The following is a 27094-nucleotide window of genomic DNA, read 5'->3' as shown; positions in this document are numbered from 1 at the left end:
AGAAACAAAGACTTATGTTCCCATAAAAACCCGTGCAGAAGTGTTTATAGCAGTTGTAGTCACAGAAGCCCAAACCAGGAGCCAACCCTCCTGCTTTTCAGCAGGTAAGCGGAGAGACAAATGGAGGCACAGTCCTGTGGGAGAATACTACTCAGCCAGGATAAAGACAGCTACTGATAAACACGACAGCCTGGAGCTCCAGAGACCCACACTGGGTCCAAACAGCTCACTCCATTTCTTCCCATGTCCCTTTGCTGAAGTGGAAGTGAACGGAAGCACAGCAACTTGAGGCTGCAAGATCTCAGGCGGGGAAGTGGGTGCTCCCAAGGGACCACGGGGACCACGTCCCAATGAGCGTGCATTGAGCCCTGATAATGCTGGCTCTCCCCGACCAGGGTTAGGGTGTTGTTTCCAGTACCTGCCACGTGCCACCACTGGAAACGGAGTAAGAACTGCAGGAGAACTCCGTGTCCTTCCTAGCAGCTGCGAGTCAGCTTCAGATGGAAGCTTGTTTACAAAGGGTAGCCACCTATGAGGCTGTGCCTGGCAGGTAACTGGGTACCTGTGGACAGGGACCAAGGTCCTATTATCACCCTCGGCCACCTGCGATTTGGCGATGTGAAGATGTGGGGGACACACCTCTGCATTGCTTGTCACCAGCCTTGACTTTCCAGACGTCAGAGCCTCTCTGAACCTTGTCTTGGATGACCAGTGGTTGTCTGGACCTTGTGAGCATCCCAGGCTGGGAGGGAATGGGCCAGCCAGTTCACACTGAGGCAGGTCTCCCTGGAGCACTGGGGTTCACCTGTAACTTCCTCCTACGTTGGGCCATGACCCCTTCACACCCACACCCAAACAACACCCCACCATGCCCACTCCCATCCCATGCCTGGCATGTCCGCCTGAAGCTTCCTGCGCTCACAGATGAGTCCAGAGGCCCTCTCTCCCACAATAGGGCCAAGCCTGGCGGAGAGTCCTTGAAGCCCCCACGACTGAGGCCACCGAGGCCTCAGATAATCTGGAAGTGGGAGAGATCCCCCCCCCCCCGCCCCCGCCAAGCAGTTCCTCCTAAATGGAAGACTATTGTGTTACGAAATGTGTCTAGGACATGCAGGTTGCTGGTCAAGCATTATTTAAATCCTGGGTTTTTCTACAAGGAAGCTTTGGAAGAGACATGGAGGGAAGCAGACAGATCTCCCCAGCATAGATAGGGAGAGCTCATCAGCCTAGCAAGGCCTGGAGAGAGCAGAAGGTTCTTTACTCAATGGGATATGAGTCAGCAGTTGCCAGGACACCTCCCCCATACCTCCCTCCCCGTCCGGAGTGAGTCCTTGTTGATTAGCATTTTACCACAGCAATGAGAAGTGTGCTGATAGCAGTAGATGAGTAGATAGAAGATGGACAGACAGATGAGAGATGACAAAAGGGGGTGGAGACAGACGATAGACCCACAGACAGATGATAGAGAGAGAGGGAGAGAGAGAGATAATAGAAGATAGATGATAGATAGATAGATAGATAGATAGATAGATAGATAGATAGAGGTAGATAGATGGTAGATAATTAGATAGATAGATAGATAGATAGATAGATAGATAGATAGATAGATAATAGAAGATAGATTATAGATAGATGATAGATGATTGATAGATAGTAGATAGATAGATAGATAGATAGATAGATAGATAGATAGATAATAGAAGATAGATTATAGATAGATGATAGATGATTGATAGATAGTAGATAGATGGTAGATAATTAGATAGATAGATAGATAGATAGATAGATAGATAGATAGATAGATAATAGAAGATAGATGATGATAGATAGATAGATAATAGAAGAAAGATGATGATAGATAGATAGATAGATAGATAGATAGATAGATAGATAGATAGATAGATAGATAGAGGTAGATAGATAATAGAAGATAAATAGATGATATGAGATAGATTATAGATAGATGATAGATAGATAGATAGATAGATAGATAGATAGATAGATAGATAGTTGACAGACAGAGCTCTACTTAGGGTTACTACTGCTGTGATGAAACACCAGGACCAAAACAACTTTGGAGAGAAAGGTTAATTCAGGTTACACTTTCACATCATAGTTCATCACTGACAGAAGTCAGGGCAGGAAGTCAAGCAGGGCAGGAACCTGGAGGCAGGAGCTGATGCAGAGGCCATGGAGGGGTGCTGCTTACTGGCTTGCTCCCCATGGCTTGCTCAGCCTGCTTTCTTACAGAGCCCAGGACATCTGTCTAGGGGTGGCCCCACCCACAATGGGATGGCCCCGCCCACAGTGGGCTGGCCCTGACCACAATGGTGCCCCACATCAATCACTAGTTAAGAAAATGCCCTCCAAGCTTACCTATAACCCAGTGTTTTGGAGGCATTTTCTTAACTGAGGCTCCCTCCTTTCTGGTGACTCTAGATTGTGTCAAACTGACATAAAACTAGCCAGCACAGACGACAGACAGACAGACAGACAGACAGACAGACAATGTTGTCAATAAGATAGGATTTAGAATCACTGTGGCAACAAGCCTCTAGTCTGTCTGTGAGGGCATTTCAAGATTAGGTTACTGATATGGAGAGAGCCACCCAAAATGTGAGTAGCATCACTCCATAGGCTGAACAAATCCAGTTGAGAACCAGCATCCATCTCCCTCTGCCTTCTGAATATAGAACAATGTGACCCATTGCCCTACACTCCTGTCTACCTACCTTCCCACTGTGATGGACTGCACCCTGGACTGAATAAACCAGAATAAACCAGCCTTCCTTCTTACCCTGCCCTCCCTCCCTCCCTCCCTCTCTCCCTCCCTTACCTCCCTCTCTTCCTCCCTCCTTCCTTCCCTCTCTTCATCCCTCCTTCCTTCCTCCTTTCTCCCTCCCTCCCTCCTTCCCCCTTACTCCTTCCTCCTCCTCTCTTCCTCCTCCCCCTCCTCCTTCCTTCCTCCTTTCTCCTTCCCTTCCTTCCTTCTTTCCCTTCCTCTTTCTTCCTCCTTTCTTCCTCTTTCCTCCCAATATTCCTTCCTTCTTCCTTCCTTTCTCCCTCCCTCCTTCCTCCCTTTCTTCCTCCTTCTTTCCTCTTCTCTTCCTTCCTCCTTCCTCTCTCTCCCTCTTTCCCTTCCTTCTTCCTTCCTTTCTTCATACACACACACACACACAGACAGAGAGAGAAAGAGAGAGAGAGAGCAGGAGGGGGAGAGAGAGGGGGAGGCTTCCCCTTCTGGGCACTCCTGTCCTCATAAGCATTGGTGCACACTAGAACTCACGTGCATCCTTTAGATCTCCCCTAGACAGTCTGCTATGAAGCCGTGTGAGGCCTGTGGGAACCATCTGTACCAGATCAGTAAAGATGTAAGAGGGGGAGGGAGGTCCACAGTTGGATGGTTCTAAATACACAGACCTTGTGCACACAGAGGGCCTGCTCTGTGTATTCTATATCCACTGATCTTATGATTCCGAGGAAGCCTGACTCAGAGCTACCTTCCCCATCCAGGACTGTGTGCTTCACAGCCAGGATCCAGGAAGTTCACGAGCCTGCAGGCCCCTCTCAGCACACCCAGCTCCAGGCAGCAGCTGCACACTGCAAGTTTCTCACTTGTCAGAGGAAGATGGGTCATGTGATCCTTCAAGCTGCTGCTTAAGACCAATGTATCAGAGGCTGGCAGTAGAAGGTTTGCTATGGCCTGAGAGTTTTCTGTTTTTCACACGTGTTCTTCACACAGTCACCTCATGATGAGACATACAAAGAATCTTGATTACATTACCCGCAGGGCACAGCAAAGCTAGATCACCCACCCAAGGGCACACAGCAGACAGCTGCCCTGGCTGGAATTTGATCTCACTTCACCTTGGGTCTGTCTCCTAACCACATTCCTACATGACTTTGTGATAATAAAACTCACAAATCACTATTGATTCTTGGAAGATGCTCTGGTAAGGACTTACAGGACCCTCAGTCATACATATGAAATGTCTGATCCAGTTGGGGAGGCAGAAAACATGTCCAGAAGATGAGCAAAGTGGACCAGAGAAGGGTGAAGGTCCAGGGCAAAGAGCAGAGAGGGGGAGGAGGGGGGGGGAGAGGAGAGGGAAAAGAGGGAGGAAAGGAGGAGGGAAGGGAGGAGGTGAAAAGGAGGAGGAGGGGAGGGAGAACAGGAGGAGGGGGTAGAGGAAGAGGAGGGGGAAGAAGAGGGGGGAATGAGAAGGGGGGAGGGAAGGGAGGGGAAGGGAAGGGGGAGGGAGAGGAGAAGGAAGAAGAGGAGGAGGGGGAGGAAGAAGGGAGGAGGAGGGCAGGCGCTTTTCACACTTTCTCCCTGAGAGCATCCCTCACTGTTGCCACCCTTGCCCATGTATCTTCTGAACTACTCAGCTCATTGCAGGGCACAGAGCACTGTCTGCTTGGTTTTCATGCAGTTCCTCATGTAATCTGGGCTGGCCTTGAATTCATTATGTTGCCAAGAACAACCATGAACTTCCGGTACCCCTGACTCCACCTCCAGAGTGTGTGGAGGGTACAGGGGTTACAGGTAAGCACCACCATACCCAGTTAATGTAGTTCTGAGGATCAAACCCAGGGCTTTGTAAATTCTAGGCAAGTACTGCACCAACTTGAACACATCCCTAGATCCAGTGATCACTTTTCTAGAAGCCTGAACACTTGGTGAGAGGCATAGAGTGAGTCCTCACCCAGAAGGCTCTGGGTCATCTGTGTTTGCTGCCATGCTCTGCCCATTCTTGCTTGGAACCCTGTCCATATTGTTTCCCTTACTGCTCCAAGCCTCAGTTTCCCCACTTCCTACCCAAGCTTGCCTTGGGCTTTCCCTTGGGCATAATCCTATTCAAAGTGTTCTCTTCCACAGGGCCTCCAGTACACAGGATCCCTGGGGCTGGTGATGCCCCAGGGTGGGCCTTGCTCTTCACTCACAGGTGCATCTGATGATGTTGGTCTGTGGATGTGACACTGTCAGCCTGAACTCAAGATGTCTCAGAAGAGCCCAAGAAGAAGGCAGCCAGGAGGAAGGTGGCCATAGCAAGGACTCATTCTGGATATGGTAGCCCTGGGGAAAATCCTGGGGTCTCCTCTCATTCCCAAGTATCACTTAACATGGCTAAGTGTGACTCTCACCAAGCACGGGTTTAATTGACATGCATGTATGGGTTGGGTGGGTGGGTGGATGGATGGATGGATGGATGATGGATGGATTGGTAGGTGGATGGGTGAGTGGGTGGGTGGGTGGATGAATGATGGATGGATAGATGAGTAGGTGGATGAGTGGATGGATGGATGGATAGATGAGTAGGTGGATGAGTGGATGGATGGATGGATGGATGGATGGATGGGTAGATGGATGGATGGGAAGATGTGCTGGATAGATGAGTAGGTGGATGAGTGGATGGATGGATGGATGGATGGATGGATGGATGGATGGGTAGATGGATGGATGGGAAGATGTGCTGGATAGATGAGTAGGTGGATGAGTGGATGGATGGATGGATGGATGGATGGATGGATGGATGGATGGATGGATAGGTAGATGGATGGATGGGAAGATGTGCTGGTGAGTTGGTGAATGGATGGCTGGGTAGATGGATGGATGAATGGACAGGTGAGTGAATAGATGGATAGGTGGGTGGGTGCATAGATGGATAGATGAATAGATGGTTGGCTGGATAGATGGGCAGTGGGTGCATGGATGGATAGATGGATGGATGCATGAATAAATGAACAGATAGATAGGCAATGCATGTACTGGATAAGATGCATGGATGGCTGGGTAGATGGTTGGATGGATATGTGCATGCATTTGTATATAAGTAGATGAGTGGTGGGTGTGTGAATAGATGCTTGGTTGGAAAGATGCATGGGCTGCTGGTTAGGTGGATGAATGAACTCATAAGTGGATGTTTAGTTGGATAGATGCATGAATGGATGGAATGATGATAGATGGACAGATGGATGGATGGATGGATGGGTGGATGGATGGATGGATGGGTGGATGGATGGATGGATGGATATATGTGATGCTTAATTCCATTGTCAAGTTAATTGGATTAATTTTAGGGCATTAGGGGAGCATATGCCTAGTGTATCTGTAAGAATATTTCCAGAGAAGATTAAATGAGGGAAGATACATGCCCTGAGTAATAACCCATTAGTGTGGGCTCCACACTGAAAGATAAGGAAAAGAGGAGAGGGTGAGCTGAACAGCCCCTCTATGCTTCCTCGCCCATTGAGAGGTGAGCAGAAGCCTCATGACACCAAGCCTTTCTCAGTGTGAGGGTTGACACAGTCAAAAAGTGAACTAAAACAAACCCTTCCTCTCTTAACAATGCTTTGCATCAGGGTATTTTTTATCATAGCAACAGGGAAGATAAACTATGACCGTGACCTGGGGAATAATGGGTCTGACATCAGAAACTTCCAGAGCTTTGACTTTGAAGACCCCAGGTCTCCTGGCTCCTCTTGGTCTCCAGAATCCCCTTTCCCTGTGAAATCCACCCTGCTGGGAGGGGGTGGATAAAGGATAGAGATGGGAACATGCACCTGATCATGGAGGACTGTGGTAGACCCCCACACCAACCCCTGACCCCTTCAAGAACCCACAGCACACATACCCACCAATGGGACCAATCAACAGATCTGTGGGATCCGTCCCCCAACACCAAGGAAGCAAGACCTTGAGCTGCATAGCTGTTTGTCAAACCAGCAAGGGGACAGCTTGGAGTTCCAGAAAGTTTCCACAACCTCATGACTCAGGAAAGTGTTAGCATAGGCGTTAGCATTCAGTGGTACCCTTGACAGAGGAGAGTGCAAAGACCACTCACCATGTGGTAAGTTCATTCCTCCATCTGTCAAGCCGCACAATCACCTGAGAGAACCGTTCTCCAAGTACCAGGGAGATCTGTCACATTCATAGCCATTCCATCCCAAACTCCTCAGAGTACCCATGGACAATCCCAGACCCCTTCCACCCAACCCTTTCAGAATAAAGTCTCAAAAAGCCCTCTTCTCTAGTGTCCTCCAGCAGGGGCCCCCAGGAAATGGCTCTCAGGATAACGGGATAATCCCTGAGTGTTAACGGCAGAAGGGAGAGTGGGTGAAGAGCCCGGAGTAGAATTTCTTGCTGTCAACTGGTGGTCTATTTCCCAGATACCATTTGCTTGTATACAGATAAGGAGTTATCTTAAATGGCCATGTCTTTCTCAATTTGTCCTTAACAGTCAATCCCATTTTCCTTCTATGATACTATCTAGGCAGGATGAGAAATGCATTCAGTAATCCCCTGGGATCTTCATATATCAATATCAAATGGTCTGAAATTGACCTGGTATAAAATCCAGTCCTTCAGCCAACGAGAGGCAAAATCAGAACGAAGCAAATTTTTAGCAATCACAGTGTTTGTGGGGAGCTTAGGGGGCTCTCAGCACCAAAGCTTGCCTTTTCTGGGCCCTTAGTGAGAGCAATGAATGCCTCAGGCTCCCTATGAAGAGAGGAGCCCTTCTGGATCCAGCTGATGGTGGGGATCACAGAGGGCTGGGTACCACAGCTCTGAGAACCTGCGCTTTCTTTGCACCTGAGAGGTCCAAGGGCAGAGGTTGGACTTGGAGACATCCCTCCTAGGACATCCCTGTCATCAAATCTGTATTCTTCCAGATTTTCCTGCCAGCCTGTCTGGTAGTGACTTAGAGAGAGGGCTCTGCCTGCCAGCAGCTCCAGGGCTCAGCAGGGTGGCCGTTTCCTCTGGCTTCTGTTTCTGAAGTCTCTGGGATTTACTCATCTATCAGTCGTGACAGAGCAACGACCAATGACTACTTTATTTCATCCCCAGAAGAACCTTCATTCAAGGCGATGAAATGAAAGCCTGGAGCGCCGGAGGAACTTCCCAAAGCCGTGTACAGCAGAGATGGAGGTCAAGCTTCAACCTGCAGAGTCTGCTTTCAGTGGCTACTGCAGTCTAAACAGCAAACAATGACATCTGATGGGTCAGGCAGTGTATGGCAGAAAGGAGAAAGGCAGAGATGGAGGAAGAAAGAAAAGAGGGGAGGAGGGGAGGAGGGAGGAGGGAAAGAGTGGGATCCTGAAGAAAGCCCAGGTGTATTGGGTACTTTGGGGACAGAGAAAGGATGGCCCCATGAGGGTACAATCAGGTTTCCTGCAGGTGGGCTAGCCAGGCTGAGAAGCAGGAGCCATGGTCTCCGTTCTGAGAGGCTCCTCACTGCTGTCCCTTCTTGCCAGTCAGGATCACTCAGAAAGGAAGGATGTGGGCAGGAGAAGAGGCAGGTCAGGAGTCAGGAATGAAGCCTCCCCCAGGGAAGGAAGGAAGCCACCTCTGTCTCTAAGCCAAGGCCCGGAAACACGACAGGCTGGAAACAAACTCCACTAGCATCCATGAGCATATAATGCTTTTCTCTTTCCAATTCTTCCATGTTGGGATCTAGAAAACTGGGAACAAGAGTGACCTTGAGTGGTTAGGAGCTCAATGAACCATGGGTGCCCGCACCAGTCAGTAGCTCACAGGGCATGCCCTGCCCTCATTCTGGAAGATGCTCACAAGTTAGAGGTGGCAGGTGGCTCACTGGTAGATTCTCAGTGCTTGGGACATAATTGCTGCCTGGATAGATGGATGGACAGAAAGACCAGATGGACATATCTCACCCATGACTGCAGACTGCCCCTCAGGACAGCACACCTCATCTCTTCCTAGGGGAATCAGTCTCTTGCGGTCTCAGCCGGGCTCTCAGCCTGGAACTGCCCAGCTCCTTTCATAAAAATCACTGAGTCTACCAACTCACACAGACCTTGAGTGTGGGAGGAGCTAAGACCAGAAGTCCACCAACAAAGAAGCTGAGAGACTGAGGACCAAAGTGAGTCCCACCCTGAACTGCTGGTGGGGACAGAATGAATCATAGGTTCCAAGGACAGTGAAGGCAGACCTGGCTGGGGGTGGGGTCTCTTATGAGGCAAACACTGTTAGAACCAAGGAGAGCATTCTCTGGGCATTGGCTCTGGCGTAAGAGACCTGTCAGCATCAGTCAGGGCATCGAAACCAGAAACTTCTCCATAGGAGAAGCTAAGGCGTGAGAGTTAAGGAGTCCTTCAAGCTACCTAAGGCAGACCTGGGGTCTGGAGCCAAAACCCAGGCTCTTCTCCTTTACCCACTGTGTCACACAGAAGCGGTTGCACTAGGTGGGGGCATGGGTTCAAGTAGAGCCTCCCCGTCTTAAGGGTCACCATCCAGAAAATCAGCCTCTCGGTATGGTTCTCTGAATAGATTGGTGCACTGTGATCAGAAGATATACATGAGAAGGGGACTGAGGCTGGAGGTGCGTTGCAAGGCTTCCTGGAGTAGTCACCATATAAGGCCCAAAGCCAACAGTTGTGATGGCAGTATTTACCAGAAGGTTCCCAGGAAATGTGTGAACTGACTCCAAAACAATGTTTTCTTGGATCTTCGATGTCTGACCAAACAACCTACAACACAGTGTTCTGCCTCTCAACAGCTGCACTCCAGACACACTGGCCTTCCTCCCACAGCATGGTCTTGGATCTATCTGCCCCAGGGCCTTTACACATGCTGCTTCCCCCAGAACAGCATTTTCCACCTTTCATATCATCAGCTTCCTCTGATCTTTGGATTTTAAACGAAAAGTCTTCTCAGAGATACCTTCCCTGATCATCCCTCTGGTGCAAATTTAGTCACCTCCCAGTTATTCAAGTTTACTTCCAAGGAGAAAAATCTACATCCATGATACAGCTGTGTCTTGGTTTGTTTGACCCATCTTCCCCTTAGTATTGTGGGTGCCTTAGGGCAAAGGATGTGAACACCTGCTCCAGTGGCTGCTTTGCCTCAGCACCCAACATGCAGAAGACACACAATATAGACCTAGATAGATGGATGGGTGGATGCATGGATGGATGGATGAATGACTGAATGAATGGGTGGGTGGATGGGTGGATGGGTGGATGGATGGACAGTTGAGTGGATGGATGTTTGTATGGATGATGGATGAATGAGTGAGTGGGCAGGTGGGTGGATATGTGGGTGGGTGGATGGATGGATGGACAGATGGATGGGTAGATGAATGGATAAGTAGGTAGGTGGTGAATGGATGAATGGGTAGGTAGATGGATGGATGAATGGATGGACAGATGAGTGGATGGATGGACAGACAAGTGGATGGATGGATTGGTGGATGGATAGCTAGATGGATGGATGGACAGATGGACAGATGGATGAATGGATGTAGAGATGAGTGGATTGAAGGACGCATGCAAGAATAGGTGAATAGATAGGTGAATGCAAGTATGGCTGGGTAAGTGGGTGGGTGGATAAATTTATGGATTGGTAGATGAACGGATAGATGGCTACTGCATTATAAATACCACCTTTAGGCAGAGGACTTGGACACCTAACTTTCTTTGTACGACTGTGAGAAATCAAGTCTGGTAACATGAGGTACGACGAGGTGAAGGGACAGGACTATTATCACCTGCTCTACGATAGAGGGAATTGGGGATGGCTTCCCAGAGATGAATTTCTTCTCAACCTTAATGTTGCTAGGAGCCAGTGAGGCTGAGGTAACAGCACCCACAGGGTGGGCTCTTCCATGCGGGGTGTTTTACCCAGAGTGGCCCTTACTCCACTGTTTGTGACGAGAAGGTAAATGGTTAAGATGAAGGTAGCTGGAGATGTCACAGTTGCTAAAAGCATTGGCTGCTCTTCCAAAGGGCCAGGGCTTAATTTCCAGTACCTATATAGCAGCTTACCACCGTCTAACCCCAGTCCCAGAGGCTCTGATGTCCCCTATTGGCTTTGGGGAGCACCAAGCATGCATGCAGTGCATAGACAAACACAGGCAAAATGCCCATACACATAAAACAAAAATAAATAAATCTTTAAAACAATGCTGATCCTTAGGCACCAACCTAATGAGCTGGAACCTTTAAGGCCCTCCAGAACATCTGCATTCTCATGTGCTATCCCAGCAGTCTCTGAGCCCAAAACCCAGTCTCTTTTTGTTAGTCAGGAACCAGCAGTCCAACTGAGCCAAGGAGCAAGCTGCCAACAAGCCGTCCATATGTATGCCCACAGACCAAGCTTGCTCTTGGTCCTTGAGGTGGGGATAAGCTCAGCCTTTCCTCCAAGACTCAAAATCAATCAATCAATCTCTCTCCTCCACCACCTTCCTTGGCAGTTCCAAAGAATCTGAGCTGACCCCATCCTTTAAGCCCTGCTAAGTCATGGTGACCCTGTTCCTCATGGGCTGCTGAGTCACCGCCAGAAACCTGTAAACTCAGTCCAAGCATCATTCACAGGAGGTAGGAGATGCAAGAGCATGAGTTAGTTTTTTGGTTTTTGTTTTGTTTTGTTTTTTGAGAGAGAGAGAGAGATCTGTATGACTGACTTTGACGTTTCTGCCTCTGGCAGCCATTTATTGTCTTGTGAGGTAGACAATCGTCCAACTGTCAACAAACACACATCATCAACATCACAGCTACACATCATCATCTTCGCTGCACGTGCCAGAATTCCCATGGAGAGGCTGGGAGCTCCCCCAGCTCTGAGTACCCACCACACAGGGGCAGACAATCCTCCAGTGTCCCAGATAGAGAATCTGGTGAGCTGAATGACTGGCCCCATGAGAAACTGAGACAGAAGGAAGAATCTAGAGCCTGTGGGAAGCCAGTGGGGCAAGCCACTGTTTTTTGTCCAGAGCCTCAGTTTTCCCTCTGTAGAATGGGTGTCCACCCTGATCCTGTCTTACCGAATATGATGTCCTGGTGCCATTTCCAGTAGCCCTCCTCTGGTGTCACTGCAGCTCCCTGAAGATCCTATGGGGGAACCAAATTTCTGCCTATTGGACACAGAGTAAGGCAGATAGACACAAGATACGGTTGACTTGTGAGGCCAGATATCAGAAGAACCATCCCAGCCTCTGCCTCCCTCTTCTGGGTAGCTGCAGCCACTTCAGGACCCACCAGAGACGGATGCAGAGGCCTCCACCCACAGAAACTGCACGAGCTAATACCGAGTTATCGCTGCTTCCCGGTAACGAGTCTCAAGTCTCGGGGCTGTTTGTTTCACAGTTACAGACAGCTGACACACAGAGAGAAATGGATAGAAACACACCAAAATACGATCATCAATCCTTGGTATTTACTGTTCCTGGGTGCCAGCCAGACTCTGCTCATGATTTCTGCTCATTCCCTGGGTACACACCAACATAGAGTTGCTTCACAGATGAGCAAAGTGTGCCCAGAAACAGGGAGCTACTTGCCCAAGGGCACACAGCCTGATAGGGATGTTAGCAGGTCTATCAGTCTCTGAATTGCAGCACACTCTGCATTCCAAGCGAGGATATGGACTCCCCGCCACCACCACCCCCGCCCCCGCATTAGTGTTACCTTCTAATGGGGTGTTTTTCCCTGTGGGGAAGACATAAATGTCCGTGTGTCGGCAATCCTTCGGGGCAAGTCAGCAGAGACCTCAGCATCAGGGACTTCTCGGATGGTAGCAGGGAGCCACGTGCTGGAGAAAAGCCCAGACCCTGGAGGGAATCTCAGGAACTTAGCAAGGATGGCTGGGCTGCTGTCTGCCGGAGCCGCAGGGGTTAAAGAGAAAGGCTGGTTTGAAGAAATTCTCTAAGCTGGTGTTAGATCAGGAGGAGAAGGCAAAACGCTTGTAAATTCCACCCGGGGAATTGGGCCCCGAATCGGCTCACCTTTCGTGGACACCCCCGCAGCCCCCGCCCCGCCTGAGAGGACAGCTGACCTTTGGAGGGAAATAATGAAAAGAAGAAATTCCTTGGAGAAAATAATGTGTCCGGGCCTCAGTAATGAGATCGGCTCCTTTCATGTTGCCATGGCGACGGCAGTCATCTTATAATACAAACCCATGAATGGTCCGGGCGGGCAGCCTCACAGCCGAGGGGCCAGGGAGGGGGTTAGCCTCTTGCAGGCTGGGGTCAGGGGCCACCGGGCCTCATTTCCCCGAGATGCAGCCTGGCTCCGGGGTCTCCGGGGCTGGGGGCTTGGGCCTAGCTGACAGTTGCACCACAGCCCTGGGTTCACGGGAACTTTGCAGCCTGATGCTGGCGGCACCTTCTTGGCTAAGCAGCCGCTGCAACCCACATGCGGGGTTACTCTGCAGCTGCTGCCTAAGGGAGACACGGGAGCTTCACTGTCAGATCAGGAAACTGAGGCACAGGTCGCAAAATGAGCTCCTCCTGGTTCAGTTCTTAGGCCACAGCTATGTGTGGTCCAGACCACTGTTGGGCCGGGACCTCTCGGCAGCAGGGAAGTGGTTAGAGGCTGAAAAGATGCTCCTCTCAGACTGACAGGACTATGGAGGACCACCTGTGTGTGAAAACACACTGGGCTGGGCTAGCCTGGTGGCAGAGCACCATGTGACACTCATAAAACCCTGGGTTCCATCGCCCAGAGCCTCCCTATGATTGACATCTGACAAGTTACAGCTGCCGTTTGTCAGTGGAATGGGGCTGGAGAGCTCAGTGGTCACATAGATTTTTTTTTTTCTTGCAAGCATGAGAAGGCAGAATGGATGCCCAGAACCCAGGCAGGACCCAACGCAAGAACAAGGATTTGCCAGCCCAGGGATCTTGCCCAGTGATGGGAGGCAGAGACAGGAGGGTCCCTGGAAGTTCTATGGCCAGCTAGCTAGAGTACACACAGCACATAAGAGGACCTGTTAAAATAAGGTTGAGGGTGAGGATTGAGACCTGAGGTTGTCCACTGATCTCCACACCTATGCCACAGCACACTTACACACGTGAACACACACATCACACTCATATACATACATACATACATACATACATACATACATGTACGCAAATGTTTAAAGTGTGTGCATGTATGTAACAGCAGGAAGGATGGTGCACAGGGAAAAGTCTCTGTTAGAACTAAACCAAAGTACAGTGTAAGCCTCAGCAGCGTGGTGCCCACACCCCTGCGCTGCCCTGCACTTTGCGTGGGCGGTGCTCTTCCTTTAGGGTTGAGGGTACTCTGCCTAGATGGGTTATTGCAGCTCAAGGACACTGCGGGAGACAGAGAACACTGTCTGAAAGCAGACTCACGGGACACACAGGTGAGGCAGGGGGTCTTCAGGAGGGAGGCCTAGAGGAGAGTGGCAAGAGAGGAATGGATGCAACAAGGAGAAGAAGGGAGGAATCAGAGAGGAAAGAGGAGAGGGAGGAGGAAGGGGAGGAGGGAGAAGAGGAGGGAGGAGGGGAAGAGGGGGAGGAGGGGGAAGAGGAGGGGAAGAATTGGGATAGGAGGGAGAAGAGGGGAAAGAGGGGGAAGAGAAGGGGGAGGAGGAGGAAGAGGGGGAAGAGAAGGGGGAGGAGGGAGAGGAGGGGGAAGCGGGGGAAGAGAAGGGGGAAGAATTAGGGTAGGAACGAGAGGAGGGGGAGAAGGAGGGGAGGGAGGAGGGAGATGGGATTGAGAGGAGAGGGGAAGGAGGGGAAAGAAAGGAAGGAGGGGGAAGAGAAGGGGAAGAATGGGGGAGGGAGAGGAGGGGGAGGAGGGGGAAGGTGAGAAGGAAGGAGAGGAGGGGAAGGATAGGGGAGGAAGAGAAGGAGGAGGGGGAGGAGAAAGAGGGGGAGGAGGGGGAGGGAGAGCAGGAGGGGGAGGAGCTTAATGAGAGGGGAGGCAGCAGGTGGTCTGAGGCTTCAGAGCTGGGCAAGGGAGAACTGCCAGCTACCGTGTGACCTTGGGGGAAAATGCAGTCCCACATGGCTTCCTCGTCCACAAAGACTCTCCCAAGAGGTCCTGGGAGCAAAAGAGAGAGGGAGGGACAGGGCTAGGATGGAAAGGCCCCTCGCATAGTGAAAATGCAGCCCCCACCTCTGCACAGCCTTGTGGCCCTCTTCCTCCTCCTTACCCTTGGAAGCCACAGGCCGTGGGAACCAGGGCTGTTCCAGCAGAGACCCCCAGGCAGAGACGTAGTGATGGCATCCCTTAAAATAACAGTGTGGGTAAGCTTTTTATAGGTCTCTGTCTGACAGGACAAGTTAGAGGGATTTCTGACTGCAGAAAAATCCGGAGATGTCAGGCATGTGGTGCCTGCAAGAGAGCTGGGCGTGGTGCGTCTTGAGGGGTGTGGTTAACTGTCCGCCTCAGCTGTGTCCTTTCTTCTTGCCTCATGGGAAAGAGACTCCGTGACTTGGTGCCTCCTGGACCAGCCCCGCTGAGCACCATCCCATGTGGTTCCTCATGAAATCCCCACAGGTCATGTCATGTCATAAGTGAAGAAACAGAGACTCGGATCAGACATGTAGCTCAAGGTCACTGAGCTTATGAGAAACCTGACTGGGAACCGATCAGCCACCTACCTCCTTGGGAGCCTGGGCTCCTAACGCTAGGTGCTAGTCCTGAGGCTCTAGTGTCTGTGCCCTCGACCTGTAGCTTTAGAAATCTTAGGTGAGACAGTAGTTCCCAGGGCTCAGGAACAGCAAGTGCTGTATGGAGAACACTAGAGTCAGGATCAGCTGGAGCCCTGCAAGGAGTCCCACACCAATCTACAGAAAAAACTCCAAGTAGAAGAAAATGTCAGTCCAGGGCAGCTAACAAGATGACAGATGTCTCTCTATCCCCCTGAGTGTCTGTGCTGCTGTAGATGGAGCTGCTTCAGTTAAGTACGGAGCCAATGCAGCTCCATCCTAGGTGCCCTATGTGACCTTGGGCTCCGTGCTTCATGGACACGTGAGGGACAGCCATTCCGTTTCATCATTTGCACAGACAAGGAAACCCAGGGTCTAAAAGGCAGAACCCAGTCTCCAGTCTCCTAGCGGCTTCAGCCGCAGGCTGCCAGTCCTTGCGTGAAGTGCACAGCTTGCCCACAGGCTGCTGCAAGAACAGCCTGGTGACCCCGTGACCTCATTGGCAATAGTCCTCCCAGCCTGGGGCTGGATGGTGTCACCCAGACACCTGAGGGTTGTCTCGGACTCCTCAGCCTTCCAGTTCCTGAGAAGCCTATGGTGCTGAGCACATCTGGCCAGTTGGCCAGAGCTGTAGACAACATCTGGGAAGAGGTAGGGAGGGAAGAGGGGAGGGAGGGAAGGAGGAAGGGAGGAGGGAGGGATCCCACTATCTGATGGACAGGACCTTGGACCTGTTCCAGATGGGCCAGGTGAGAGCTATAACTTCAGGTCCTAAAAGTTTGTGTTTTTCCATGTAGGTATGCATGGCGTGTGTTTGTGTGTGTGTGTGTGTGTGTGTGTGTCAAGTTGTTGGGAAAAGTGTATGCACGCATATGTGGTATGTGTACAAGTGTTCCTGTCTGCATGGGTGCCTGCCTTTGTCTAGCTGTGCAGACCTGAATAAACCTTGGTGAAGCTGCTCCCTGCACCAGGTCACGCAATTCTCTGAGTTGTTTTTTGCTGTGGCTCTGCCGAGATAGTCTGGGGGGATACCAGCAGGCCAAAGCTGGACAGACACCCTCCTGCCCAGACATTTCTGGTGCTTCATAGACCGGTGGTGGAGGTCCTTCTGCATCCCCCACCCACCCTGGGACAGCCTGCTGCAGGAATGTGGGATTCTATCTTCTCCCAGACAGCGTCAGCCATTCAGGGCCCTTTCCCTCTGGCTTGCAGCCAGGTTTAAGAGTTTTACAAAAATTCCCAAGACCTTTAGCCGCCTTGCGTTGAGAAGACAGGGCTGTGGCCTGCAGAGAAGTGTGAGGCTGGGAGCTGAAGGCAGGAAGCAAGCTCCTGTCCCAGTCCAGGATGGTGCAGCCGGGGTGTGAGGGGTGGAGGGACACACAAGGGCCAGAACATTACCCTTGGAGTTAAAATGGCCACATTTCAACAAGGGCCCTATGGCCACTTCTGCCCAGAACCCAGAAGAAACAGAATGGACAGCTGGTACTAGTGGGGGAGGGAGGCAAAGCCATCAATGGGACTGCATCCTCTGCACAGGTCCAGGAAGCTGTGTCTCCCCTATCATGTCCACTGCTTAGTCAGGTTCAGACTCCAGTCCTGCCCCTTCCTCACCTAATGTTCTCTAGAGCATCTTGGCTTTTACCTCTCAGAGCCTTGGCCTCTCAACTTTAACAGGGAATTAGCATCACTGAAGAGCTACCTCTGGGGACACACTGGACAGACAGAATGGTGCCTGTGAACTTATCCTGGCCTCCTTCCACAACCAGGCAGGGCCAAGCCTGTTGGAGGGATGAGGACATACCCAGACCCCAGAGTGAAGCTCCCACAGAGCTCAGCCTTCCCAAAGCTGCTCTGCCTTGGCCCACGGCAGGAGTTGTATCTCCTGTATGGCTTCAGACAAACCACCCAACATCTCTGACTCCATGCTGGCATAAGATGGCTCAAATGGACCTTTGCCACTGAGACAAAATATCTAACGTGTACAACATAGAGATTCTTTAGGCTCAGGTTTCAGTTCAAAGCTCAATTGTGCAGCTATGAAGGGGGTGGGGAGACACACCACACAGAGGGGGGGAAGGGGAGTAGGGGGAGGGGAAGAGAAGAGGAGAAGGAGGGAGGAGGAGAGGAGGGGAGGGGGAGGGGAGGAGAAGAGGAGAAGGATGGAGGGGAGGGGGAGGAGGGAGAAGAAAGGGGAGAGGGAGGGGGAGGAGAGAGGAGGAAGGGGAGGAGAAGGGGGAAGAGGGAGGGAAGGGGAGAGGGGAGAGGGGGATCGGGGAGGGGGAGGGGAGAGAGATGGAGAGACAGAGACAGAGACAGAGACAGAGAGAATTCTGTTACATGGCAGGTTTTCTCCTGTTCATTCCAGCTTAGGCCAGTAGGCTATGGCAGGTGTCACCCCCATTCAGGACTCATCTTCCTCCCTTCATTGGACCAGTCTGGACACACCCTCACAGAGGATACTTAACTAAGTACCAGGAAACAGATGTCTCAGCTCCATGGGGCTGATAATCAAGGCTGACCATCACAAGCAGCTCTGTCTTGGTCTGTTTTATGTTCCCACAACAAAATACCCGAGAGCAGTTGTTTAGAAAGAATAGAGGTTTGCATGGCTCATCACACTGTGTCTGGGAGTGTGTCTGTGTCTGTGTCTGTGTCTGTGTCTGTGTCTGTGTCTGTGTCTGTGTCTGTGTCTGTGTCTGTCTGTGTCTGTGTCTGTGTCTGTGTCTGTGTCTGTGTCTGTGTCTGTGTCTGTGTCTGTGTCTGTGTCTGTGTCTGTCTGTGTCTGTGTCTGTGTCTGTCTATGTCTGTGTCTGTCTGTGTCTGTGTCTGTGTCTGTGTCTGTGTCTGTGTCTGTGTCTGTGTCTGTGTCTGTCTGTGTCTGTGTCTGTGTCTGTGTCTGTGTCTGTGTCTGTGTCTGTCTGTGTCTGTGTCTGTGTCTGTGTCTGTGTCTGTGTCTGTGTCTGTGTCTGTGTCTGTGTCTGTGTCTGTCTGTGTCTGTGTCTGTGTCTGTGTCTGTGTCTGTGACTGTGACTGTGAAGGTTTTGAAGTGTGTCCTGCAGAGCAGTGGCTGACCCTTTCCATGAGAGGCAAGGGCAAGGGAGAACCTTGGGCCTCTCTCTCTTCCTGATCTTCTATGTCTCTAATCATCATATGTATCCCCCTTTCAGGACCCCCTTGACACCACTCCGGCTCCCAAAGACCCCACTGCAGGTGTCATCACCATATTAATTGGAGGTTAGGACTCCAACCTGTGAACTTTGGGCCCACATTCAGTAGAGCAAGGACTTTGAACCCTGGGTTCCGAGAAGCTTAGAAACACACAATAGCAGCACATGCCGAAAATTCTCAAGTGTGAGTTCCACCTTACAAACATTGGCTGCTTCTAAGCTGGGTGTCAGGTCCTGCCGTAGAGGCTGGGGCTAGGTACTAGGGTATCAGGATCCTGCCTCTGATGCTAGAGCTGGGGATTGGGTGTCAGAGTTCTGCCACTGCGGCTGGGGTCTTTCATTTTGTTAGTGAGCTTGTACCTACCATTTTATGTTTTTCAAATGGCACCTGGCCAACCATGGACAGGACTTTCCCTGACCCTGGGGATCAATGTTAGGAGCAAGCTGAGGTAGCCCCATGCCAGGCTCAGAGGAAATGGACGTGATGAAGCCCCTCACCTGCCATGGGGAGAACACATGATATGAGGTGCCCCCAGACAAACAATTGTACACAGAGAGGCCCAGGGAACCGGAGATTTCCCAGTGTTAAGGTCCAGGAGCTGCAATATCCCATCACTGCGTGCGAAGGACTGTGAGTCTGGATATATCTGTGCTCTACTTGTGTGAGTATGTGTCCAAGCCACAAGCGTGCTCACCAGAAAAGCACCTCGGTGGTAAACTTGGGATAAAGTCCAAGAAGGGCCCTGAGCTTGCCTGTTTGCAGAGTTCAGGGTGTAGAGAAGGAAGATACCACCCTACTGAGTGGCTGATGAATTTGGGATCTCTACACACCCTCTCTACCTGTAACTCATCACCTGCAAAGACAGATGAGAATCCAGCACTGGAGGAAAGGAGCTTACAGTGGGACTCCCAGTCCTTGGACCTCATCCCTGTGACTTCACTGTCTGGGGACGCTAGAACAGCAGAAGGGAAGAAATCAGATGGCTCCTGGGCCCCGTAGCACTCTGCAGCACCTCCCCCATGCGTGACAACTGTGTGAATACGGGGGACAGCAGAGATAGCAGCAGCAGCTGGGCCCTGCCCCCGTCCAGATGTGGGAAAGACAGCTTCTCCCAAAATACCCTGGCTGTGAAGTCAGAAGCCCCTCCTGGTGTAAACAAAGAGGCTGCTCCTGCCTCTGCCTGGCTGTCTCTGAGCTCATGGAGCATCAACCTTTCCTCCCCCACCCTCTCCTGGCTCCCCCCAGGAAGAAAGAGCCTGCAAATCACAAGCCTGTGCTTCTTCACCAGGTCCAGCTGCTCTGGGCGGGGCCATGACTCCTGAGATTGCCCCTGGCCCCTTTCTCTGCCTTCCCCTAACGCTGCCCCTCCTTCCCAGGCAGAGTGTGAGATGCTCAGCTGGGAGTGGGTGTCTGGTGCCTATGGTCACTGTCCCACCTATGCGTTTACTCTAAGGAATCACAAGAAACCAAGAATAAGGAATTGTCTAAAACTAAAGACTTGGCCTAACCCCAACTTTGGTTGGGAAACACGCTGTGGTATGTACATGCGACCTACCTAAAGCTCGGGGTAGGTTGGTACTGTGTGCACCCCACCGGCCTAAGCAGGTCTCTTTGTGATTCGCTCTGGCCCCCTGAGGAATAAAGAGGAACTGGGTTCTGTGCAACGCAGGAGGAGGCAAAGATCCCCCAGGACCTGAACTATATGCCCCTGTGTCAGGCACAAGAGTTAAGAGAGATCTGGGAGACACTACTGACCCGAATGAGTCGGGATTCGAACTCAACCCAGACAGAACCTAGGTTTTAATAAATTCTACACTGCCAACTGGAGCCAGAGGGGAGGACCAGGAATCCACTGAGCTCAGTGAAACTGGAAACACCTCGATAAGTTTCCCACACACGGGAGCCACCCCAGAGGGAGAGGCGTGGTGGCTGCCAAAACAAAAGTCCCATCTTACTTAAAGGTGGGAAGTGCGTGGATGCGGTATGGGGTGTGGCCCAGTATCACCCTGGCAACCCAGGGCAACAACTTCATAAACAGCAGTTGGCCCCACAGGGAGGTGGGGAGGAGTCCTCTCTTGCCCCTGGGATGGGGGTGCCTGGCAAAACCCAACAGGTTTGAGAAGCCAGAGCGACATGTTCTGGGAGTGAGGATGCTTGAGAGAAGAGGGCTCGGAGCCACAGAGCTCCGGGCCCGGTGATGCTGAGGGGCGGGGCCTGGCCAGCTCCCAGCCCACAGTCTAAGCACCCGGCCCTGGGGAGGAGCCTCTTCTCACACCAGGAGCACTGTGAGGAGCTGTCTAGAATCTGTTTATATGACTGCGGTGACAGCAAGCCCACTCCTCATTTTAGGGGCAGTATGAGCCCTCCTTAGAGCAGAGCGTGTCCTGGGTCCAGGGTGAAGGATCAGGTGCCAGCACTAAATCCCTTGACCTGCTTTGGCTTTGGAGGCGGGAAAAGATACATTTCCCAAGAGTCATTGCTCTTGCTGCTCCTTCCCTGGTTCCCAGTCTCTGGTCTGCATTCCATAGATGCCCGCTGGGTGGGAGGTTAGCTGAGGTGTGGTGTCTCAAAGGTCCCTGAAGACTGGACCAGACCACATTAGGCAGAGAATGCGGTGGGTTTCACAAAGCAGGACAAACAGCCCTGCAGGTGAGCATGTGGACCTTGGAGATCAAGAACAGATAGACACCCAGGATGCAACTGAGACAGAAACCAGGAGGTGGCATTTTAAGACAGGATTCAGGTCCCTTCTTACCCTTACCCCATGGAGGCCTACAAGGCAGGAAGAGGCTTAGAAGGCTGAGCTTGAGGGGAGAACCCTTGAGACATCTGAGCAGGGAGGTCTAGGTTGAGGCCTGATCCAGGTGTGAGAAGTGCTCCCAGAAGAGTGCTCCCTTTTGCTGGATTGGCAGATTGAACAGGCACAGCAGTGGTTAAGGTTTAGTCATATTCTCATCACATCGTTGTGCAGCCTCAAGAGAGTGAATGGTCCTGTCTCAGCACCTTCTTTCCTACCTGCAAAATGCCCATGGCAAGAGCACAGCCCTTGGAGCCAGAGTAGGATACGATGCTTGATAAGCACCCACTCTGCCGGGCTGTGTGCAGATGCTGATGGATATGAACAAGACAGACCAGGCGAAGCTTGTGCATTCACACTGAGGAGAACATGTGTGTCAATCAAGTCGATGCATACCACCCTCCACCCCATCTGCTCTGAAGCCACACTAGGCACAACAGCCCTAAGGTAGGACAGACCTTCAAAATCATAGTTGCTGGAGACAATGTATGTGAATGTGTGGTGTGTGTGCATATCTGTCCCTGTGTGTGTGTGTGTGTGTGTGTGTGTGTGTGTGTGTGTGTGTGTCTGTATCTATATCTTTGTCTGTGTCTGTGTGTCTGTATGTGTACAAGTGTGTCTGTGCATGTGTATGTGTATCTCTGCATGAGAGTGTGTGTCTGTGTGTGTTGGTGTGTGTATGTGTGTGTGTACATCTGTGTGTGTCTCTGTGTGTGTATGTGTACATCTGTGTGTGTCTGTGTGTATGAGTGTGTGTGTCTGTGTCTATGTGTGTCTTTGTGTATATGTCTGTGTGTGTGTCTCTGTGTGTGTGTGTTGGTGTATGTGTCTGTGTGTATATATATATATATATATATGTGTGCATCTGTATGTGTCTGTGTGTATTTGTGTTTGTGTGTATATGTGTATCTGTGTGTGTTGGTGTATATGTATGTCTGGATGTGTCTCTGTGTGTGTATGTGTGTCTGGGTATGTGTATGTGTGTCTGTGTGTGTATATGTATGTGTGTATGTGTGTGTATGTGTATGAATGTCTGTATGTACATGTGCATCTGTGTGTGTGTCTATGTGTGTGCATCTGTGTGTCTATGTGTCTATGCATATGTATGAATATCTGTGTGTGTGTGTGTGTGTGTGTGTGTGTGTGTGTGTGTGTGTGTGTGCAAGCCATGTGTTTGTCTTAGGTCAAGAATTGACAAAACTAAGAAATAAAGTCTGCACTTCCTGCCTACTTCTGCCTGTACCCTGGCCTCCTTCCTGCAGTCCACAAATTGTCATAGTCTCCTAACCAGACCCAGGAGCCCCCACCTGTCAGCCTCTGCTGGTGTGTGGGGCTGTGTGCCCAAAGCCCAGTGGCCTCTTTTCCTAGAATAACTATAGGAAGTCCTGCAGCCTCAGGACCAGGCATAGGTGGGCCTCAAGAGCCAACTCACTGCCCTGGGTGGGGACCAGAACTTTGTCTACCCAGCATCTGGCTGTCTGTGCCAAGGCCACACCCTCTCCCCCCCCCCAACCCCCCAACTGCTTTTCTCCTGAAATTCCCTCTGCATTCCAAGCTTCAGGGAATGAAATGGAGGCTCTGGAGGCAGAATTCGGAGGCAAAAGTGCTGAGAGGGGGTTTGAACCCAGTGGGGTTTGAACCCAGATGGATTGGCCTGGCCTCCTCCTTGCAGCTCAGCACATGAAGAAGTTGACTGCTCAAACCTCCAGGCTCAGCTGCTTCTTCTATGGGCAGCTGAAGCCACAGCCACGGGGCACCAGGCAGTCAGGCATCCCAGCTGGGGACACACCCTTGGCCCGGCTCCCGGCCTCGGCTGTCCTGCTGAGCACCTCTCATTTACTCACTTCATTAAACACCTTCTTCATGATGCCCTCCCGGCCTCCCTGCTGAGCAAGAACAAACATCGCAGCCCTCAGGGCAGGGGCATAAATCACCAAGGTTGGCAGAAGCACCACGAGCCTGGCTCACCTCTGCCCGGCAGCCAGCCCCATCAGGTTTCCTCAGACACTTTTAGAGTAGGCTGGGCTGTGTGCATGCGTGCTTGAGTGCCCTACGTGCAGTATGTCCCTTCCCCACACCCCTCAAGCTTGCCCCAGTGTGGTTTATCTTTCAGAGCATCAGTAGGAAGGAATCCCGGCCCGGAGTCACACAGGAATTTAATCAAAGCTCAGTGTCCCACAGTCACCTCTGTTTAGTCTCAAAGTGATTTGTGATAGGACATTTGCCTAACAGGCATAAAGCCTCAGGTTCCATGGCTAACACTGAAAAGAACTCACCACCACCCTTATCACCACCATCAATATCATCACCATGATCAACACCATCAATACGACCATCTCCGTCATCACTATCACCATCACACCTTCCACACCACCATCACCACTACCACCACCACCACCACCACCACCACCCAGAGGCCAGGCTAACCCTGACAGAATGCCAAGTTCTTCACACATCCCCTGGGAAGGGTGGCACGAAGGGGCCCTCCATCTGTTTCCTTCTCCTCCTCTTCCTCTTCTTCCTCCTTTCCTCCTCCTCTTCCTCTTCTTCCTCCTTTTCTCTTCTTCCTCCTTTCCTCCTCCTCCTCTTCATCCTCCTCTTCCTCCTCTCACCATCTCATCGTCTTCCTCATCCTTATTCCTGCCATGCTTTGTGGGCTACAGCCTTTGGCTGAGTCTCCACAAATCCAAAGCCTAGCCATGGCAGGCAGGCAGGCTGCCCTCCTCCTCCTCCTCTTTCCAGCCAAGGTCTTAGACAGGTGACCCCACCTCTGTGGGCCTCCTTCTTTGTCAACTGAAGCCTCCATCTCACAGGGGGTGGAGGAGGGGGGATTGTGTGTGGATGTGTCTCTGAAGCAGTCAACCTGTGCCTGTTTGTAGTAGGTGTGCAGCTCACTCCAGTGTACTCTCCAGTCATGACCACCGCTCCCACCCACTCTTGGTCAGGATAGACAGGGAGAGGTGGGACTCCCTGAATAGCAGAGCCCCAAGTGCTCAGGGACTCAGGAAGCAGGGAACCTCAGCTCAGAACTTGTGAGAAGTCTCTGTCCATCCTGTTTTTTGATTCCAAGTTCCCAGCATGGGAACTCCTGGGAAGCAGATCGGCAGCTGTAGACCAAATCCAATTACATGTGGCTAGCCTGGGGAAGTCCTTTCCTGTCCTCTCAATTTCTACCCTGTAGCCTCCTTCTCCTGGGCGCCTCCTCAACTTGGAGCTCAGATTCCAGAGCTGGGAATGATGGATAACCAACTCTGGAATGCAGGCTCTGAAGACTGAGAGTCCATTCTCCCTGGCAGAGAATCAGGCATCTTCAGCATAGCCAGCCAGAGTGAAGAGTCCGTCTACTGGAACTGTTCAGGCAAACAGTCCTACATGAGGCCTGTACTTTCCTGCCCAAGGACGCAAGTTCAAGGCTGCCCAGAACCTTGTCCTCTACAGTCCAACTCTTGGTGCCTTGGAGGCTCTTCCCTGTGGAGCTCTCTGCTGGCTCACCTCATCCTTCCAGAGCACCAGTGTCTCTGCACATTGTTCCTTCTGTCTGGAATCTCGTCTGTGTCTCTCTTTCTCTGTAAAACTCCTATGAATCCTTCAAGACCCACTTGGAATGGCCCTTCTAGATGTGTCAGTACCACATGGGCATGCACAGGCCTTCTGTCATCTAAAGCACATAGCTGAAAGGTCCCTGAAGACCACCTGCTCTCTCTCTGCCTTGCTTCTCCGTCATCCTGGGCTCAAAACCGAAATTTTAGAGTAGAACTGTAAAATAGGCGAGTGTAGGTCAGCTCCAGATGGCAGGAGTTAGGAGCCCGGGTGTGTTCACAGCTGCGACCACAGAGTACTCAGGGTTGCGTATGAATAAATTATTCATAATAGGGGTAAGTCTGTTCAGAGTTGGGTTTGGTGTCCAGAACCACAGCTGAGGACCGTAATTTGTGTGAGGTCACGGTAGAGAGCCCCGTGGAGAGAGAGCAAGCCTGGGACTCTCTTCTTTTTCTCAAAAGGCCACTACTGCCACCTCAGAGGGCTCACACTGGTGACTTTATGTAAGCCTACTACTGACCTCCCTCACGCCACCTCACGGAAGTTCATCATATGAAGATTTGTTGTCTTATCTTGTGTCTGTGCAAGTGTGTGTGTGTGTGCAAATGTGTGTGCAAGTATGCACATGTACATGTGAAGTGTAAGTCTGTGGTTGGCATCAGTGTCTTCCTAGTTACCCTCTACTTTATTTTTAATTAAAAAATTTACAGGATTTATTCTATTTTCTTGCATCTCTGTGTGGGTATCTGGATGGAGGTGAGGAAGGTCGCGGAATGCTGGAAGCTGGATTTACAAGCAGCTCTGAAATGACTGATATGAGTGCTGGGAAGTGAACTCTAGTCCTTTGGGAGAATAGCCAGTGCTCTTAGCTGCTGACTCTTGACTTCAGCCTCTATATGTGTGTATGTATATGTATGTATGTATGTATGTATGTATGTATACATATATGTATACATGTGTGTATGTATGCATGCACACATGCATATGTGTATGTGTACATAAATGTATATAGATAGTATATGTGTGTGCATATATGTATAGGTATATGTATATGTATATATGTGTGTATATATGTGTGTATGCATGTGTGTATGTATTATGTATGTGTATATTATATGTATGTGTATGCATGTGTGCATGAATATATGTATTGTATATGTATATATGTATTATGTATGTATATATATGTATATGATGTATATGTGTATATGTATGTGTATATTTGTATTATGTATATGTATATATATGTATATGATGTATGTGTATATGAATGTATGTATATTTGTATGTATGTATGTTTTATGTGTGTATTGTATGTCTATTGTATGTATGTATGTGTATATATGTATGTATGCAAGTGTATGTGTGTGTATGTGTAAGTATGTGTGTATGAATGTGTGTATGCAAGTATGTATGTGTATTATGTATGTATATATATGTATGTATGTTCATGTGTGTGGAGATCAGAGGACAACTTGCAGGAGTGAGTTCTCTCCTTCCATCATGTGGATCCCAGGTGATCAGCCTTGGAAACAAGTGACATTACCATTGAGCCACCTCACCCACCCCATCTTATTTTGGGGTGCAGGTCTCACCCTAAAGCTGGCCAGTAGCCCCAGGAGCCTCCTATCTCTGCTTTCTCAGCACTGAGGTTATAGACTCACGCTGTCTCTCCCTACATTTTTAGCTGGGTACCGAGGATTAAACACAAGTCCTCAGTACACAGCAAGAACTTTGCCCTGTGGAGCATCTCTCCAGCCCCACACCGGGAAACCTTCAGATCACACAGCACACTGCATGGCTACTCAACCTAAAGCTGCTGCCGGAGCTGGTTCCAGCCATCCAGGCCTCTGGAAGTGTGTTCTTTGGCCCACTGTGCTTCCTTTGTCGGATGGTGCTTCCCAAGTCAGAGCCCAGGTCTTAATGTCCACACTCCTGCCTGGCCGTTGCAAAGGAAATGGAATAGCTTGAGGCAAGATGCCAGGAGCTTATTAATCAGCTGTGACTGGCCAGACCTGGGTCATGTGACTGTACCTAACCAGTCTCTAGAGCCAGAGCCATCTGCTGACTTCATTAGTCAACCCCAAACTAGGTGATCTATCCTGGATCTGGGGGTAACCCGGCAAGGACTGAAGAGAGATACTCAAGGTAAAATCAGGACACTGGC

General features: G+C 50.7%; 1 long non-coding RNA gene across 1 annotated transcript, besides 1 other annotated feature; it reads right to left on the bottom strand.

The window, feature by feature from the left end:
- Positions 1-7143: 7143 nt before the first annotated feature.
- On the bottom strand, positions 7144-12736 carry C130026L21Rik (RIKEN cDNA C130026L21 gene). Its single transcript, NR_015546.2, has 4 exons — positions 12427-12736; positions 12001-12118; positions 11787-11876; positions 7144-8463 (listed from the first exon to the last, which is right to left on the bottom strand). It is a non-coding gene; the product is annotated as an RIKEN cDNA C130026L21 gene (long non-coding RNA).
- Positions 16001-16992: an enhancer, noted in NCBI's record as "VISTA enhancer mm621". NCBI's record gives its function as "enhancer in: branchial arch[4/11]" and the evidence as "EXISTENCE:transgenic organism evidence [ECO:0001131][PMID:17130149]".

The sequence above is a fragment of the Mus musculus genome, chromosome 5 (genome assembly GCF_000001635.26).
Source record: "Mus musculus strain C57BL/6J chromosome 5, GRCm38.p6 C57BL/6J".
Classification (NCBI taxonomy): domain Eukaryota; kingdom Metazoa; phylum Chordata; class Mammalia; order Rodentia; family Muridae; genus Mus; species Mus musculus.
Note: the sequence above shows the minus strand (reverse complement) of the source record. Positions and strands in the feature narration are given on the sequence as shown.